The sequence below is a fragment of the Saccopteryx bilineata genome, chromosome 3 (assembly GCF_036850765.1).
Source record: "Saccopteryx bilineata isolate mSacBil1 chromosome 3, mSacBil1_pri_phased_curated, whole genome shotgun sequence".
Lineage (NCBI taxonomy): Eukaryota > Metazoa > Chordata > Mammalia > Chiroptera > Emballonuridae > Saccopteryx > Saccopteryx bilineata.
The window spans coordinates 20,053,097-20,070,818 of record NC_089492.1 but is presented as its reverse complement, the minus strand read 5'-3'; positions in this window follow the sequence as shown (position 1 = coordinate 20,070,818).

The following is a 17,722-nucleotide window of genomic DNA, read 5'->3' as shown; positions in this document are numbered from 1 at the left end:
AGAAATCAGAATTGCCTCCTGTAACTCATTTGAAGGGAGCTCATGTATGGAACTTGCTGGAACAGTGATGGAAGAGTTCACACACAGAGCTCAATGAGGCAATGCTGAGATTAACAAGAAAAGAAGAGCCCAGAGGGGATGAGAGGGTTCCAAGGAGGACACGGTGTGGCCAAAGCCAGAAGTCAGGCTGCCTGGTCCTCGCTAGGACCCTGGAAGAGAAATAACCATCATCACTAGAGATGATGTCATAAGAAGAGAAAGGGTGGCAATATCTTTTTCCTCCCCACCTCCATCCCTTCTGTCTCCCACTAGTGATTTATCTTGACAAAACCTAACCTAGCCCTGGTCGGCTGGCTTAGCAGTAGAGTGTTGGCCCATTGTGTGGAAGTCCTGAGTTTGATTCCCGGCCAGGTTACACAGGAGAAATGCCCATCTGCTTCTCCACCCCTCCCCCTCTCTATCTCTCTCTTCCTTTCCTGCAGCCAAGGCTCCATTGGAGCAAACTTGGCTCGGGTGCTGAGGATGGCTCCATGGCTTCCACTTCAGGTGCTAGAATGGCTCCAGTTGCAAGGTAGCAACACCCCAGATGGGCAGAGCATTGCCCCCTAGTGGGCATGTTGGGTGGACCCGGTCAGGCACATGCGGGAGTCTGTCTCTGCCTCCCTGCTTCTAACTTTAGAAAAAACAAACAACAAACAAACAAACAAACAAAAACGTAACCTAAAGCAGGTGGGCAAGGTAGCCTGGGAAATACAGCTTTTAGAGGTCACATCTTATGAGGAAGGACATGTCAAAGGAAGAGCTAATGGGCAATGACAGATATCCTCTTCTCCAAAAGTGTGTTTGTGTTTTTACATATATTCTGATTATCTGCAAAATGTTTTTTAAACCAAAGTTTTAATGACAGAGACCTCATGTGGGGATAACTTCAATAATGATATGCAGATAAAGTGAGAATTCTACTGCTCCCAGAAGTAAAATGCAAACTATCAAATATATTTAAAAACTTTTTTTAAACACTAAACATGGAGGATAATCAATTAGTATTTTAATACAAAAAATAAAACTTGCTAAGGATTAAGGCTAAGCGGAGAAATTAATAGCATTTATGTTTCCAAGAATTTATGTAAGCTTTTTCATTCTACTATATTTTCAGAGTTGTAGTAGATGTGTGAAAATAACGTTCCATGACTAAGTTTTTTTTAAATGTCATTTTAGAAAATAAGAGTGAGCATTTATAATATATCAGGCATGTAGAACAAATCTGTAAACATTAGTTCATTTACCTGTAAGTTTTGAAAATTTACTTACAATAAATTTGGTGAAAAAGCATTCACAGCCCACTTTACAGATGGTAAAATTAAGTCTGGGAGCTCTAAGTATCTTGCCTAAGATCGTATATCTGGTTAATGCTAAAGTCAGAGTACAAATCAAAATCTCAAAGACTAAAAACTTTATATTGTCAACACTTAGCTCTAGTGAACATGCCAACAGATAAAAAGAGGATAGATACAATATTTTTTTAAAGTGGATGTAACATATGTGAGGAGAGGTATCAGGCTTGTATTTTCGGCTTTATAACAGCCTCAGATTCCTTATCTTTTCACCAAGACAGTGACTTTTATAATCACAGATGCAGGACTTTGTGGGAAGACCCTCAAATTTTATATTTAAGATTATATTAGAAAAATAACTTATTCCCCTTAGCAACCAGAAAAATGTTTAGTAGAGCCAACAGACTTCTTGCAAGGATCCAGTTACCTGCATTAGAGCCTCGATATAAATCAATGGCAGTATTCAAATGTGTGCAATCAGCTTTCAATAAGAAAACTGCTCTCTTATTTAATACCTAATGAAAGCTAGTTAAGTACAGGTTCCATGGATGTAGGAAAAGTAACTACTTCACTAAAAAAAAAAAAAGTTGGCTAAAAACTAAGAAAAAAATGAAGCATTATTTTCTTCATACATTGAATTTGTTGAAAACAATATTCTCATATACTTCAGGGAAATGAGTCAAAATATTATAAGTTGTAAAGGTAAAATCGATATTTCCCAATGGTAGTCTTTCTTAAAGTAGTTCTTTTTAATGATGGTTTTCAGTTGAGTATAGGTATTGCAAAATATTTCAATGTTCCAAATGGTATCTCTGCTAACAATGATATATAAAGGCGACTTCCTGTCTCCGTTAAAATTTCTTTTAGTAATCGAGTATTTGAAATGTCTAATTCTTCTCTGGCTATTCAGTTTTTATTACTATTTTTCTCTTATTCCTTCGCAGGTTTCAATAAAACTTGCAACGTTCTCCACTGTGACATACACTAGAAAAGCAACTGGCCTTTCATTTTGTCTGTCCCACCTTAGTTCTATGATCACATAGTATTTTTAACTATCATTAACTTGTGTTTTGAATGTACAAACTGATATTTTGCTTACTCCTTCCCCAGGGTTTTTCATCTACATTAAACATCTAAATACTTTTAAAACGAGACTAATCATAAAATCTTAAGGAAATCAAATTGGAACCAACACAGACAAATCGCTAGGAAAATTATGTAGGTGTGGTTCATGTCTAACCTACAGTCATTATGTTAAATCATGATGTCTGGGGCAGCTGGTTGAATTCATATATTAAACATAAATTTTCTAAGTGACACTTTTTCTAATACACAATGATTTTACTTTTCTGAACTTCATGTCTTATTTCATTAGAATGACTCAAATAACTACTCTAGAAACTCACAAAAATTTTCATCAAATTTTAGATTTATGGAACATGTCACCTAAAAGATGTAAAAGCCGTATTGTGCTCATTCCTTTTTTTATGCCTGCTATTGAAAATCAAAGGACTTGTATTTGATAAAAATGGAGAGCAAAAGACTGGATGTGAACATATTATAAATCCAAACATGAGCACAAAGTGACTTTGTATTCCACTCAAGTGACTAGATCACGTCCTATTAAACTATTATTGAAAGAGATCAATTTATTTCAGGATGTGAACAATCTTTCTGTGAATACAGAATATAGAGTAATTTATGTATTTTCTCTTTGAAATAATATTAATTCAGAGGTTCGATTACCTGTGTTATTTTCCATGTAATGCTTTCTCCGAGTGATTGAAATTCAATAGGAAAATGCAATATTGAAGTTGGAAAGCAATGCTACGGGGTTGGGTGGGGCGGGAGCTGGGGAAACGTGGGAATATATAAATACATAGCAGAGCGGTCGTTATTGATGCTGTAGTTATTTTACTTGTTATTAGCATTATTGTTCTTATTGTTATCCCGACTGCCTGATGAGGGTGATGCTTTTAAGTGAAGGGCACTTATTACGCTAAGCAACTTACTGCGTTTGGTTGTATAATCCTGAAGCTAAGAGTCAGAAGAGATCAAGTGGTCTGCACAGTACAGGGAAAATGAGGTGAAGAGAAGAGAATGACCTACTTAGTGTAAAATGTGACTGCTTCTTATGACTCCAAATAGACCGTAAATTCTACTGAACTCATGAAAACTTCTTAGGGACGAATCTCCTGCAGAGACAGCTGAGGGCGCCGAGCTCTGTGTCTGGACTAAGTGTCGGATATAGAGACAGAAGAGCTGCAGAAACAAAATTCCCTGCTAATAAGATGCATCATGGAAAATGCCTTGAAGTAGCAAGGATTATAGTTTTGGAGGTTTTTAAAGTCATAATTTTTCTAGAGTGCTTCAAGGAAGGGGATCATAGCTGATATCTCAGGAATTTCCAAGAAACCTGGAGCTTTCTCTAGCTTGTCAACATAGTATCCTTGTGCCTCCTGAGTTGTAAATAATCAATATATATTTGTTAAATAAATATTTCTCCTTTTGTTCAAACTGTACACTTATGCTAATAAGTTTTGAAAGTAAAGAGTAACAGTATCTTCCTTTTCCTTTTTTGCTATCGACCTTTGGTATTTCTTCCTTTGTCAAAGCACGTAACATTGTGCCAAGTTATCTGGATGGAAAATAAAAAGTTCAGTCAACCATAGGTTTACTATATTATAAATTAAAATAATAGGAATGCAGCGGGCTGAAAGTATAAAGTGCTATTATTAATCAATCACCAACATAGTTCTTGTACAACAAGATCTATTTTTAATAATTGCTTCTCAGTGCTTTTTCAGTCCTTTGTCTCTTCTCCTGATGTCGGTACTAAAAGGATCAGTCAGGCTGATCAAATCAATGGAGATTTAAAGCCACATAGAAGTAATAAAACCATGAAAAGGAAACTAAAAACTCCACACCCGCCCACATGGGTTTCAGCTGCAAAGCTTCCAAGAAGAAACCCAAGGAAAAAAAAGGAGAAAGAGACAAATAGAAAAAGGAAGGAAGACAGTCTAATGAATTATCTCTTGAATCAGAAATGAAGTATCACCTTGACTCTATCAAAGTTATGCTACCAAATTATATTGTTCCCTGGTTGTTCAGTTTACTTCAGTAAATCAGACTATATAATACTAAATGAAATCTCACTGGAAAAAAAGTCCAAGAATTAAAAACTTTATCATCTCCCTAGAAAAACACTGGCTATCAACATCAAGCTATTGGTAACTTCTACCGAGATAAAGATTGCTTAACACATTCTGTCTGTCAAATCAGTGGACTTTCTAGTCTGTTAGAACATACACCTCTTCAACATAAAATATAATGAAATAATACCAAGGGAAAGAATATTAACATTTCAGCAATGCAATTTCTTGGTCCAGATGGGAAACCACTTGAGCTTAAAATGTAATGAAGAAGGACCAAAAAAAAGATTTAAACTTCTACATTTTATTCAATTCATAACCCACATTTCCTGATGTGTGCTTTCTTAGAATGTTTCCAAGTCCTAGGGTTTGCTGAAAAGATGTGTTTTAGTAGTACCATGTGGGTGTTCATTAATCTACTTGCAAATACACAGGCCATATAACAGTGTGAAATTATTTCGTAAATCTTCTATGTGGAAGAAACAGAACAGGCAGAGCATTATTATCTGTCCTGAAGAGCAAAGCCTCAATCCTCCAACACAACTGATTATGGAGCTTGTCATTCAAGTTCTTCAAGAATGGTGGTTTCACAAGCTCTCGATCATTTCTTTGGTGTTCGTTTTGCCTTGCTGTCCAGAACTCTTTCCTAATACACTTTAAATGACCAGATTGGGTTATTACCCTGATGCCATTCCACAGGTGGAGGGAAATGCAAAAGACTCTCTTCCTAGATTTATAAATTGTCTACTCATACCCATATCTGCTTTCTCCAAGTGAACGTTAACTTGAAAAATACTACTTTAGCCTGACCTGTGGTGGCGCAGTGGATAAAGCGTCAACCTGGAAATGCTGAGGTCGCCGGTTCAAAACCCTGGGCTTGCCTGGTCAAGGCACATATGGGAGTTGATGCTTCCAGCTCCTCCCCCCTTCTCTCTCTCTGTCTCTCCTCTCTCTCTGTCTCTCCCTCTCCTCTCTAAAATGAATAAATAAAAAAATAAAATAAAAAAAGAAATTAAAAAAAAGAAAAATACTACTTTAGGGAGATAATGAAATAATTTTAGACTTACAGAGAGTTGCTGAAATAGTATGGAAAGTTTCCATTACACTTCACCTAACTGTCCTTGTGTTACTACCTTATATAACCACAGAATATTAATACAAACTAAGACATTAGTTTTGGTACTAATATAATAACTAAAGAACAGAATTTGCTGGGGTTTCACCACATTTTTCATTTATGTTCCCTTTCGTTTCTATAATTGAAGATTCCACATTTCATTTAGGTGTCATCTTTTCTTAAATGGCTCCATTCTGTGACAGAATTTTAGTCCTTTCATAATCTTAATACATTTGTACTGGTCAGTTATTTTGTAGAAAGCCTCTCAGTTTGGGTTGGTCTGAGATGGTTTTATCGGGATTATATTGTATGTATGCTCAGGGCGCCCTATCAAGGCGCCAATGTCATTATCTACAACTGGAAATATCAACCTTGATCACTTGCTTCAGGGTATTGTAGCTGTGATTTTCTACTGTAAAGTTACTGTTTCCCCCTTGGTTACTACTCAATGCTTTGGGGTAGGTAATTTGAGACTGCAAATATTCTGTTTCAGAAAAATTTTAGCCCACTATTTTAGCGTTCATCAGTGGATCTTGACTTATTCTTTGGATGTTTTATTAGTGGTTGTCTCATTCCCTCATCCTTTCCATGTCATTAATTCAAATTCTTCTATAAGAAAGCATATACTCTTATTTGTCTGTTTATGTATTTACTTCAGTAGGACTCTTTGTTTTATTCTTTGTAATTAGTTAACATTATAATTATTTATATTTTTGCTAAAGTGTGTCTATTGGAGGCTCTTTCAGGTGGTCCTCTATACCCTTTTAAAACATCTCCATCCTTTTATTCCTTTCTTCCCAGCTCTTACTCCCTCTATTCCTTTTCTTCTTTTACTCTTCCTCTCATACCCCTCCTTCCTTTCTTCTTTTCTCTTTTCTTCCTTCCTTCCTTCCTTCCTTCTTTCCTTCCTTCCTTCCTTCCTTCCTTCCTTCCTTCCTTCCTTCCTTCCTTCTTTCCTTCCTTTCTCCCTCCCTCCCTCCCTCCCTCCCTTCCTTCCTCCCTTCCTCCCTCCCTCACTTTATTTTCCTTTTTTTTTTTTGCATTTTCATCATTTCTGGCACCACAAGATGCTCCAGATTTGGGGTATCAACCAGTTCCCCAACAAGCCCTGATTCCTTTTACTTGAGAATGTTAGTTACACACCAAGACCTGGATACTAGGTATAACTCATCACCATTCCTGTGTGTGTGTGGGGGGGGTCTCTTCTTCTAGTCCTTCTTAATGGATAGATGAAAGATAATACATTTTATTAGAATTTAATCCAAACTATTAAAACAAACTCATGACTCCATATTGATACCTTTGTTCCCTGGTCATCAAAGCACGGTTCGTGAGCCACATGTGGCTCTTTGGCCCCTTGAGTGTGGCTCTTCCACAAAATACCACATGTGAGCACTATTTTGATAAGAAATGTACCTACTTATATAGTTTAAGTTTAAAAAATTTGGCTCTCAAAAGAAATTTCAATCGTTGTAATGTTGATATTTGGCTCTGTTGACTAATGAGTTTGCCTACCACGGCCTTAGTTTTAATCCAGAAACACAGGAATCTTCTAGACTTCTTCTTTTCTAATGTAACTTCTTTTTCCAAAAGTGAGTAATCTGGTTTTTATTATCAACAATACATATATTTATGACATGTTAACCCCTGGTATACATATAAAATAACTTCAGAATTGTTAGTTCATACTTTCGTAAGGAACAAATTTACCAACTATAAGATAAGATTTGTGGGCCCTGGCCTATTGGCTCAATGGTAGAGCATTCAGCTGGTGTGTGGATGTCCCAGATTCAATTCCCAGTCAAAACAGGCAGGAGAAGCTATCACCTGCTTCTCTACCCTCCCCTTCCCCTTCCCCTTTTCTCTCTCTCTCTCTCTCTCTCTCTCTCTCTCTCTCTCTTTCCCTCCCATAGCCATGGCTCAATTGGTTCAGCATATTGGCCCCAGGTGCTGAGGATGACTTCATGGAGCCTCCACCTCAGGTGCTAAAAATAGCTTGGTTGTAAGCATGGCCCTAGATAGGCAGAGCATCGGCCCCAGAGAGGGTTTGCTGGGTGGCTGTCAGGGCACATGCAGGAGGGAGTCTGTCTCTCTATCTCCCCTCCTCTCACTTGGAAAAGAAAAAAGAAAAAAAAAGATAAGATTTGTGTACATTTCCTTTGGTCTGTAGCTTTATATTATCTTTATTTTTCTAAAGTAATTTTGGTGAGTTCCATTCTTCCCCATCCCTTAAGGTGGCTGTAACTTTGTTTTTAATACAATTTTAATACAATACAGTCTGTGTTTATCATTCTGCCTATATCTATAAATTAACCTATATGGTTAATTTTTACTTGCATAAAGTAGAATCTTTCTCTGTGTTATAGAATTATATGGTATTATGGGCTGAATTGTATCCCTCCCCACCAAATTCATATACTGAAGTTCTAAGACATAGTATCTAAGAATGTGATTATATTTGGAGCTAGGGCCCTTAAAGATGTGACTAAATTAAATAAGGTGATTTAGGTGGGGCTTAATTCAATATGACTGGTGTCTTTATAAGAAAAGGAAATAAGGATACAAGGAGAGATACCGGGGTGTATGCACACAGAGGAAAGACCACGTGGGAACACAGGGGTAAGGTGGAAATCTGCAAACTAAAGAAAGAGGCCTCAGAAGAAAACAAATCTTCCAACACCTTGATCTTGGGCTTCTGGCCTCCAGAATTGTGAGAAATAAATATCTATTGTTCAAGCCACCCAGTCTGTGGTATTCTGTTATGGCAGCCCTGGTAGACATACATATGGGTTTTGATAAATGCATGGATCCATGTAACCAACACCACAGTTCCATACAAAACAGTTCCATGACCTCAAATTTTTTTCATGCTGACCATGTATGGTTAACACTTCCTTGCAACCCCAAACCCTTGACAACAACCCATCTGCTTTCCATCCCCATCGTTTTTTGTTGTTGTTCTAAAGTGTGGTAGAAGCAGAGTCACATATTATGCAGTCTTCTGCGTCTGACTTTTTTCACTTATGCAAATGAATTTAAAATTCTTCCATATTCCTGCATGAACCAATAGTTTTTTTTTCCTTTTTATTGCAGAGTAGTGCTCCATTTTACAACTGTATGCCATTTTTTAAAATCCACTTACTAGTTAAAAGACATCATGATTTTTTCCAATTAAAGACTAAATGAAGCTGCTATACCCATTCACATACATATTTTTCTGAACCTAAGTTTTTATTTCCTTTGAGTAAATACTTTCAATTAGTGGGTTATATGATGAATAAGTATTTAACTTTTAAATAAATTGCTAAATTATTTTTCAAAGTGCCTGTACTATTTTGTATTCCTGCTAGTAATGTATAAAATTGCCACTTGACCCATGTCTTTGTCAGCACTTACTGTTAACATTTATTTTTGGTGCTATTCTACTAGAGATGTTGTATTCTTTAATATCCTTTTAATATCTATGGTTACATCCCCTCTTTTGGCCCTGATATTGTTCATTTGTGCCTTGTCCCTTTTTTTCTTTGTCGGTATTGGCTAGAAAATTTAAAATTTTATTTATCTTTTCAAAGAATCTGATTTCAGTTTTACTCATTTTTTTTTTCCTGTTACTGTTCTGTCTTAATTTCATTAATTCCTACTCTTCTCGATGTCACTTCCTTCTGCTTGTGCTGGGTTTAGTTTGCTCTTCTTTCGTATGAGTCTGAATGCAAAAGCTTACATTAATATTTGACATCTTTTTCCTTCTCTACCACATGTTGTAAGTCTCCTTCTAGCTTTAGCTACTGTCTACAAATTTTATGTTGTGCTTTCATTTTCATTTAGTTCCATATAGTTTTTAATTTCCTTTGAAACATTCTCTTTAACCCATGACTTATTTAAGTCTGCTGTTTAATTTTAAAACATTTGAGGATTTACCAACTATCTTTATGCTACTGGTTTCTAGTTAAATTCCATTATGATCCAAAAAACTGACTTCTTATATTTTCTCTTCTTTTAACTTTGTTGTTTATTTTATGGCCCAGAAAATGCCTTCCCTTGACATGTTTCATTGAAAAGAATCTGGAATATGTAATTCTGGGTGAAGTGTTCTATAAATGTCAGTTGCATTTAGTTACTTTATAATTTTGTCTAGGTCTTCTAGATCCTTATTGATTTACTATCAAATTATTATATTGATTACTAAGAAGGGAGTTGAAATAGCTATTATTGTAGCATTCTCTACTTCTTTCAGCTTTATGATTGTTTTGTTTCATGCATTTGGATGTTCTATTGGTTGTTGATTACACATTGAGGCTGTCATGTATTATTGGAGAATTGACTTCTTTACATCACAAAGCATCTCTCTTTATGACAATATACCTTCTTCTAAGGATTGCATTGTTTCATTAATATAGATACACCAAATTGTTTTTGCTTCTTGTGTATATGGTATGCCCTTCCACATCTTTTTAGTTCAGTCGATCTCTGATGGGACCAAAAAAGAGTGTGAATTTGAAGTTAATCTGGCTCTTACTCATTGTAAAGTAGGCAGGGCCAGTGTTCCAGCTTATTGCTTCCTGGAGCAGAACTGCTCTTTTTATTAATTACATAATAATATACTTCTTCAATTGATTTTTCTTTAATTAAAAAAATAATTTCCAATTACTTTAAAATAGAAAATACATACTGATTTTCTTTAAAAAAAAAAAAAAAAGAAAGAAATTTTCAGATGCTAAAGCTCAGTAATTCTGTACATGTGGGAGAAAAGCACCAATTTATTTTGCCTTAATCTAGACTTAACTATCATTTAAGAATAAGGGAAAGTGAGAGAAACACTTACCATGGTAAAACAAGAGACGTGAGTGAGATAAGGCTGATTTTAGAATTAGAGTAAGAGGATGCTACTCTGTCACATGAGACTAAGACTAAACTCCCAGTAGCTTCTCAATCTCTATTATATTGTCCTTAGTAAAATTTAATGGTTTGTATAGGTAAAAATAAATTTATCATTCTCAACTATCCTCTATTTTCTCTTTAGGGGAGTAAACCTTGTCCAGATCATGTATTCATTTTTTTTTTCAAAGAATATATGTTTTCCAGCTAATGACATGCACTATATTTAGTGTTGGGACCACATAGTAAATACAACTTCCTAAAGCAGCTCAGAGAATAGAATTCAGGAAGCATACATATAATTTATGTAATAAGTGATGTAATAGAGTGTGTACAACAAGGTTTAATAAGGTCAAAGAGAAGTGCCATGTGTTTAAGTGAGTGGATGCTGCAGTTGGCTCAGTCGGTTTGACTTTCTAGCTCCATCATTTACTAATTGTGTGCCCTCCTTGGTGTTCTCCACTTAAAATGGGAATAATAATAAAATCACCCAACAGAAATGTGAAAGCTCATTGTGCTAATATTAGATTGAACAATATGAAATCACCTCTTGCCTTGTAATTCCTTAGCACAATACTAAAAGGTTGTATAGTGCTCTGGTTGTCCTCCCCCACCCCCATTCCCCCAAAATATTTTATATATTCAAATGCTAAGCCCTGGTGCCTGTGGATAAGATATTATTTGAAAATAGGCTCTTTACAGATATAATGAATCAGAGAAGATCACACTGAAGTAGCATGGACCCTACAAGCAATGACTGTCATCTTTATGAGCATGTGGAGGAATATATGTATGGACACTGAAACACAGATGAGACCCACAGGGAGGCAGACTTTGTGAAAATGGAGGCAGAGATTGAAGTGATGTATCCATAAGTCTAGGGATGCCAAGGATTGCCAGCAACCACCAGGCGCTATAAAGAAGCAAGGAAGGTTTCTCTAGAGCCTTCACAAAGAATGTGGTCCTGCTCACACCTTATTTCAAACTTTTAGACTCTAGAAGTATGAGAAAATAAATTTCTGTTGTTTTAAGCCATTAAGTTTGTTGTAAGTGGTTATATCAGCCCTGGGAAATTAATACAGGTAGCAATTAATTAGTAAATTTTACTTATAGGTTGTGGGGTTTTTTTTAAAGGAGATTTAGCATTTTTATTTAAGGATAATTGACATACAATGTTATATTTGTTTCAGATGTGCAACATTGTGATTTATTTATATACCTTATGATGTGATCACCATGACAATTCTAATAATCATCTCACCAAAGTTATTATAGTATTATTAATGACATTCCCAGTGATGTACATTATATTAGATCATATAATTCTCATAATATAAAAAATGACTCTAAAACTTTATTGTCAATAGACAATAAAGACCATCCATCAAAGACCATTTATGTTTAGAATTGCCTTTCTCTATTCTTCTTACCCATTCTAATCAAATCAGTAGAAGTAGGTATTTATTTCTTGATACACTTGTTTATGACATTTCCTTGACTTGTTCACTTTATAATTGGATGTCTGTATCTCTTATTCCCCTTTTAGGTTTTTCATCTATCTACCCCCCATCCCCACCCCTCTGGCAACCATGAGTGTGTTCTCTGTATCTATGAGTCTGTTTATACTTTGTTTTGCTTATTTGTCTTACATTTTTCTAGGCTTCACAAATAAGTATAAAATCATACAATATTTGTCTTTGTCTGACTTATTTCAGTTAGCATAAAACTCTGTATTTTCATTAATGTTGACCCAAATGGCAAGATTTTATTTTTTATGGCTGAGTAATATTCCATTGAGTATATATACCACTTCTTGTTCATCAATTCATCTATACATGAACACTTAGTTTGCTTCCATATATTGGCTATTGTAAATGATGTTGCAATGAATATAAGGGTGCATATATCTTTTCAAATTAGTTTTTTCATTTTCTTCAGATAAATACCCAGAAATGAAATTGCTAGATCATATGGCACTTTTATTTTTAATTTTTTGAGGAATCTCCATGCTGTTTTCCATAGTGGCTGCACCAATGGACAATCCCACAAACAGTACACAAGGGCTTCTCCACATCCTCACCAGCACTTATTATTCTTGAATTTTTGTTAATAGTCAGCCATCTGACAGGTATGTGGTAATATCTCACTGTGGGGTTTTTTTTTAATTTTCATTTCCTTGATGATTAGTGCTATCTGTTGGCCATCTTTATGTCTTCTTTGGAGAAATATCTATTCGGGTCATCTAATGGGCAGAGGTGCGCATTTTTTAATGAGATTATTTGTTTGTCTTGTTATATTGAGTTGTAGGAGTTCTTTATACTAACTCCTAATCAGATGTGCCATTTGCAAATATCTCCTCCCTCAGTAGATTGTCTTTTCATTCTGTTGATGGCTTCCTTTGTTGCGCAAAATTTTTTAGTTTGGTTTATGCTTATCATTGAAACAGGAAATAATTCACTGTGTCAGAGCAGGAGCTGCTAAAAAAAGGCTTCACTGGTGACCATTTAGGAAGGAGGAGGAAAGGGCATTCCAGATAAGGAAATACAAGTAATTGTATCAAGAAATGAATATCTACTACTATAAATTTTGTTGGAATGGGTCAGAAGAATAGAGAAAAGCAATTTTAGACATGAAAGATTTTTGATGGACTTCTTATGCTATGTTTTTGGCAATAAAGGTATACAGTCATTTTTTTAATATGAGAATTTTGCGATCTCAGTAATATTTTATAAATATCACTCTGGCAGCACTCTGTGCATTAGATAGGGGAGGGAGGGACTTCGGAAGGCTATTGAAATTGTCATAGCTTAGGATCATGGAGTCCCAGAAGGAGAACAGGCAAAAAAGAAGAAAATAGAACAATTTCAGGTGTAGAATTTATATAATTACAGACTATTTGGAAAAACTTAGAGAAATAAAACTACAATTATTTCCAGATTTCTAGTTCAGGGTATGGATAGATTGAAGTAACACTTACAAAGAGATTAAAGTCAAGAGAAAGAATTTCTTTAGTGAGAATATTAGAAAAAAGTTGAAGTTGATAAAAAAAAGTTCAGATAAAAATATCTAGGCCCTGGCCGGTTGGCTCAGCGGTAGAGCGTCGGTCTGGCGTGCGGGGGACCCGGGTTTGATTCCCGGCCAGGGTACACAGGAGAAGCGCCCATTTGCTTCTCCATCCCCACCCCCTCCTTCCTCTCTGTCTCTCTCTTCCCCTCCCGCAGCCAAGGCTCCATTGGAGCAAAGATGGCCCAGGCGCTGGGGATGGCTCCTTGGCCTCTGCCCCAGGCGCTAGAGTGGCTCTGGTTGCGGCAGAGCGACGCCCCGGAGGGGCAGAGCATCGTCCCCTGGTGGGTGTGCCGGGTGGATCCCGTTCGGGCGCATGCGGGAGTCTGTCTGACTGTCTCTCCCTGTTTCCAGCTTCAGAAAAATACAAAAAAAAAAAAAAAAAAAAAAAAAAAAAAAAATATATATATATATATATATATATATATATATATATATATAGAATTTGGACATGTGAATCTGAATAATTAAAGAGAGGTCTTTATTAAAGTTACAGACTTTATTAGGTTTTAAATAAAAGTTGAAGAACTGATACACTTACTAACCTCAGGTGATTGTACAGAAAATAAAAGAGAAAAGAAGATTGTATAAAAAGAAGAAATTACCTATTGTGAAGATTAAAATGTTGAAATAAAAATTTTAGCTTAAGGTAGGAAGATAATAGTAAAACCCAAATATACATGGTAATACCTCATTGTATTTGTGTGGTTGATTTTGTTTTGTTTTGTTTTTCTCTCTGCATTTCCCTGTTGATTAGTAATGTTGAACATTTTTCCATGTCTGTTGGCCACCTGTATATCTTCTTGGGTGAAATATCTATTGAGGTCATCTAATGGGCAGAGGATCCCATTTTTTAATTGGATGTTTTTTATGTTGAATTATATGAATTCTTTATGTTTTGGATATTAACCCCTTATCAGGCATGAAGGTATGTAATTTATAAATATCTTCTCCCCTAAAGGAGAAATTTCAAGGAGAGGGTTATGTAAAATTCTACAAAGTTGTAGTATCAGCCAGGATGGGCTGAATTATGGTTGTGGTGACAAACAAATCCAAACTCTTATTGGCTTAACACAGCAAAGATTCATTTCTTTTTCATGTACAACACAGATCACTGGGAGGATAGAGAGCATCAGAGTCTCTCAGGGACTAGGCTTATGAAGGCTCCATTTTAACACAAATGATCTCTAAAAGCAAGGGGAATGAAATATGGGAACCATGCACTGGCTTTTAAAACTTCCATATGTATAGTGACACCTTCCTTCCATTCACATATCATTAACCAACCAAATCACAGCTCAATGTCTAACATGGCAATCACAAACTTACCAAGATGATGATAAAGATCAATTTTAACATTTTCCCAGAGAAAGAAATAAGTATTTGTGGAAAAGTTCTAGGGAAGGGAACTTGAAGAGAAGAAGAAAAAAGATTTGGAAGGGTTACCCTAGGAAATAAGAGACATTGGTAATGGGCTGCAATTAGTTCATTGTACAAATGCATTAAACATTGTAAAACTCATTGAACAAATATGTATTAATTATTCACTTAATAATGTGTATTTGGAGAACGCCTAGTTCACATTCTACTTAATCTGGAATTGGGTAAGCTAGCAAGTATAACAACTTTGCCTTTTGTTATTGCAGACCCAGCTGAAAAACTGAACCCTGCAATCTCTGATCATATCCAGTGTGGTGAGTAGTCCTTTTGTTTTATTTGCAGAACCCCTATTACTCTTAAGACTCAAAAGTTCAAATATGGTGGATGTTCACCAATATTGGCAATTTAGTTTCCCTTTGCCTGTGTTCAATCTAGAGTTGAGTATGTGGCCCAGTTCATCTAGAAAAAAAATTCTAGATTAATAGAAAAAGCCAATGAGAATTGGGCTTCCTGTCCCTTTTCTTCTTAACCACGGTTTTGTTGTGTGAGAGCATGTTAGAGACACTGTATACAAATTATTTTGAAGTCTTAAGGAAGAAGTTTTATAAAGTTCCAGTTGACCTTTCTGATATTACTGACTGGTTGGACTAAACATGTATATCCGGAGTACACATAACATGAAATAATTATACGTCTTTGGTATTTACATCATTACAAATTAGATAGTTTGATGTAGCATATACTCAAACACATGTAAAATAATCTATTCAGTGAGAATAACTCCTTCCTCTGTATTTCTTTAGTGTCTTATAATTTATCTAGCTATTTCTTAGCTTGCCTTTAACATCATGTGTGTAGATGTGTGTGTCCTTTGCTAACTAGACTACAAACTTTCTTTTAACCATTTCTTGCTTTTCCACAACAAAAGCAGTTTTTCTCTCAGTCAGGAGTCTGTCCTATCTCATAGAATGACGACTCATTCAGTCATATCTACAACTCAAAAATATTGGAATCATTCTGGATTACTATTTTCCTCCCATCCACATCCAATTCATCAACAAGACCTGTCATCTCTACCTCTAGAATGTGTCTAAACTCTATTTCCACTGTCCTCCAGCCCAAACCATCATCATCTCCGGCCTTGACTATGCACAATCGACTCCTAATGACCATTAGGTCTTAACAACCTGCACTTCGAATCTTTCTGAGGGCAGTCAGAATGACTTATGAAATTGTAAATTAAATCTCTTATACCCACCTCCTTCTAAAATCTCTGTGATCGATTCCCATTGTATGAACGTGAATCGCAAATTCTTGCCTTGGGCACAGGCTCTAATATTCTGGTCCCTTACTCCCTCCCTCACTTACCACATTTCATATCCTTTAGCCACGCCAGCCTCTTTTTTGTTCCCCAAACCACAGAACTTTTTCCCTGTCACAGTGAGTTTGAACTTGCTCTTTCTGCTGTTTGAACCACTTTCCCCAATGGCTCCTCGAATAGCTGTTTCCTCATTACAGAGGTCTCACCTCAACTGACACCTTTTTAGAAAGCTGCTCAATCAATCCGTGAATAGGAATTCCATATTCCTGACCTCCCTCACCACCACTTCACCTTGTTGATTTCCTGTGTCGATCTACAAGCAGATGGTCTAATAAAATATCAGCTTACTTGTTTTGTTTTGCTTTTTTTTTTTATTTGTTTATCTGTCTCACCCAAGTAGAACATAAGCTACAGGAGATCAGGGACCTTTCCTGACTGGTTCATAATACTATATCCCAGCATTTAAAACAGTGCATAATAACTGCTTACCAAATATTAGCTGAATGAATAAAATGTTGTGCACTCTTTCTCCTCCTTATTCCAGTGCTTAACAGAGACACATTTCATGGCACCTCAAAAAATAACTATTTGTTCAAGATATATTTATTGAAAAGCTTCATGGAAGCCCCTGAGGATATACTGGTAAAGAAGAAAGAGAAATAAAATGTTCTATTTCCTCCAGTTGCAATGTAACAAACATATTCACAAAAACTTTTTGCCTACCCTCTCTGAGCTGAAGGATCTTGATTTCTGCTGATTTAGAAGATGTGACGATAGTTCAAGCATTAATTTTTATGCTTAAAATGCATGTTCTTTCTTTTTATCAATGTCAAAGGAATCACTACGTTTTCAACACTTGATGATCTTTATTATCATGAAATATTCTGAATTAACAAAAATATTTAGACAACAATCATTTGTAGAATCATAATATAAAATAGTTTCTGTTTTAAAACGAAATATTGCCTTAGGCTAGTTCTTACCAGGAGTTCTGGCTTCCACATTAATAATGCATTAATAGTTTGTCTGAACCTAACAACCATTTTTAATTTTTCCCTGGCAGTGCAAGTGTTGCTCTTACATTCATGAATCTCAATGATCTTTCCTGGTTGCTGATCTCATCAACAGCTCCTTGTCTCTTTTTAACACGGTTTTCTGTCACAACTCGTTAACTCCTTACTTCCAAGAGAGTAGTTTCTTTCAGCTAACTGCTCTTTCTTTTAATTACATTTCTTGGGGTGATATTGATTAGTAAGATTACATAGGTTTCAAGTGTACAACTCTGTGGTACATCACTTATATATTGCCTTGTGTGCCCACCATCCAAAATCTAATCTTTTTCCCTTAGCATATATTTGACTCCCTTTTTTTAAAATAAGGAATACTTTTCTTACAGAAAATCAGAAACGGTAAGGGATAATACCCAACTGATTTGTTATCAAATACTTTAATGATTTGTATATGACTAGAAACAGTAAGA